Here is a 3149-nt window from a genome sequence, read left to right as displayed (position 1 = left end):
CTATGTATTCCCTGTGCCAAAGTTCTCAAGTTGGTCCCAATTCCCTCATTGATGGCCCTAATAGTTTTGGGTTTAACTTCAAGGTCTATGATCCACCTTATGTAAGATGGGGATGACTGAATATATTTGTATAGAAAAAAACAAGGAGCAGCTGAATGGAAGTTGAAAAAATAGGGGAAATAGAATAATAAATCACTTTTCCATTTCTGCAACCTCACAGACCCTAACTGTAGTATAATTTTATTCCTAAATAATGTCACTTGGTTAGAAGTAATTTAAAAGGTATTTTAATTACTAATAACTTTTTATTTCTTTTCTCTTTTTTTAATATTTAAGGTCTCAAATGCTGTCAATGCTAAAATATCCCTCTAAAAAATTCTTGAAAACCCTAAGTGGATGAGAACGCTGGGTCACCCTTGATGTGGAGTTTGGATTTTATTTTCTGTGCAGTAGGAAGTTCTAAGCTATTCATGTTCCGCCACTGTAGACTCCCAGGTTCAAGTTTTACCAGTAGGTGCTGATGTCTAACAAGATACCATTTTAAATGATATTAGTGACAAGGAAGCTGCTCCCCCCGTCCCCCCACACACCCTTTTATTAATCTTTTCCCTAAAAATGGTCCAGCGCCCTGTGGTGGTTGCTGTGAGCAGCTGTCTAGAAGGTTGCAGTGGCTAATCCTGCAGATACGGATGGCCCAGCTCTTCTTTGTAGTCTGTTCATAGTCTAGAAGGTCTATTTAAACCTCTTCACCTTAGGTAACTCTGATGGCATTTGAAATGCCAGTGACATAGCTGCCAGCATCTTGGCAACACATCAGCCACCACAGGATGACAAAGTGACAGACAAGGGTGAGTATAAAGCCCTATTATTCCTTAAATAACAAACGCCCTTCCAACCTCAGGTCCCTTCTAGTACTAGTCGAAACACGTTTTAGTGCCTCAAATGTTAGACTTGTTTCTGGATGTGCTTGACCTGCTGATTCCAAAAATGGCATCAAGTTTCCCCTATCAGTTCTAGTTGCTGATCTATAGAACCTATGCCATATACACCACACTTCACTCAATTAGCCCCTTAAAATTTCAGGATATTTTCATGTAGTGCTAGTTAGCCTGCAATACAGGAAGTACGCGCTGGCTTCATTTAAAGGAGTTTCTGTGGGGGTACATATTGAGGTCATGTTATACTTTATATGCTGTCCTTTGATCCAAAGATATATTTGAGCAAATTATATGAACTTGGAATTTCCCCCAAGTACCGCCTTACATTAATAGGATCTGAATAGCAGGCGGTTCCAAATAGTTATCTTAAAAGGGGGCAAGAGATAAGAATTACTGTACAATAAATGAACAGTCCTGCTGGTGTAGTGAGTTATGTGTTTGACTTGGCACAATAAATAGGGATTCAAATGTTCTGAAACACAAACTGGATCTGTCAGAGTTCAAACTCCGTTATTAAGACTAAAATGTTCCAGTCTTGTTGTAAGGTGGCATAACTTCACCTTTGAACAGAAACTTTTAAAAGGTTAGAATTTTTCTTATAAAGAAACTGAGTCATCCTCACGACTGAAACATTTACTATGAATTACCTGTTGACTTCCATATATTTAAATGTGTTCTGAAATATTTACTACAGAATTTGAAAAAGAAAAATTTAGATCTTTCAAAATATGTATAAAAATTTCGATGATGTCTTACATTTTGACACTCTAACCTGCCCATACACCTTGCAATGTGTGCCTTTCCATTTTCTTTTGCATTTTCCACCCTTCCCAAGCTGTGTTTTGGCTTTGCAGGATCCAACTTGCAGCCTCTGCATCTATTGCACAGCCTCCCATCCCCAAAAGAAAACGCCGCTGCTACTTAATTGATTCTAACTTGCAGTGACTCTATAGGACAGAAAATAACAGCCCCCTTTTAGTTTCCAAACCCTTAAATCTAATAAAGACAGCAGAGCAATTGGTGACTTATGACCTGTGACCGCTGACTTTATGATTATCCCCATGGTCCCAGATCCAGATGCCCTTGGAAATCCCTTAAGACCTTTTTTTTTTTTTAAATATATCTAACATTTTTGCTTTATCCATTAATTTGTGGGTCTGAATTCTTCTCATGTTTAAAATAAGGATGATAAATTAATAAATTAATAAAATTGACAGCTGAAAGTACAGAGGAATACCATATCAAATAGACTATAGCTGATGGAGTGTATTCACTGCACCTTTCTGAATCTGTGCCCCAAATAACTCTAGGAAGAGGCCTACAAACAAAGGTTTGTGGGTTGTGAGCTGTGTAGTCTTTCTTCCTGGAACATCCTTCCGTCTAGTCTTATGATGGCTGGGTTATCCTCTCCATTCTGGTCCTGTTTCAAGGTCCCCACTCTCATACAACTAATAGCCTTCCCAACCACCTTACAGGTGGTAGAGTATCCTATCAACTCTCATACAACTAACAGCCTTCCCAACCACCTTACAGGTGGTAGAGTATCCTGTCAACTCTCATACAACTAACAGCCTTCCCAACCACCTTACAGGTGGTAGAGTATCCTGTCACTACCCTTAAACATAACTGTTTCTGTCACAATCGCCTCTTCACTTTTCTTTATTCCAAGTTTGACTATTACTAATTAACCTTTCATTTCATTTCCAGTATTGATTCCTTCCACTAAAATGTAAATGTAATGGAAACTGTGGGTCTGTCTTTGCTGGATCCCTCCAAGTGCCTACTAAGTTGGCCTCCACGAATAAAACCCCCGTGTACAACTGAAGGACCACGGTCCACTCCTGCACGATCCTCGGCAGCAGCATCATGTGCAAGCACAGTGTCAATTCACTTTGTTGCGGGTCTTGCGTCTAATAAGAAACTGAATAAGTAAACAGCGAGGAGTTAGGGATCACTACCGCCTGGCTATGATTTTAGGATTTCTAATTAACTTAAACAGCATTCATAGAGATAACTGTTTATTCCCTTAAATGTTAAAAAAAAATTGTGACCTAGCAGAAATGTATAAAAATCTCTGATTTAAGATATGAAGATGGATCGGGAGCCTGAAGAAATTGATGTTAACATGGCATTCACGTGCACGTTTGTAAACACATTCCATGTCACCGCTCCCAATGAAATGGGACCTTATGCTTTAGCACTTCAAGAACC

This window comes from Echinops telfairi, unplaced genomic scaffold (assembly GCF_000313985.2).
Source record: "Echinops telfairi isolate 266 unplaced genomic scaffold, ASM31398v2 ScPeMD7_7467;HRSCAF=8505_0, whole genome shotgun sequence".
Classification (NCBI taxonomy): Eukaryota; Metazoa; Chordata; class Mammalia; order Afrosoricida; family Tenrecidae; genus Echinops; species Echinops telfairi.
The sequence above is the reverse complement of the archived record's forward strand: the minus strand, read 5'-3'. Positions refer to the sequence as shown.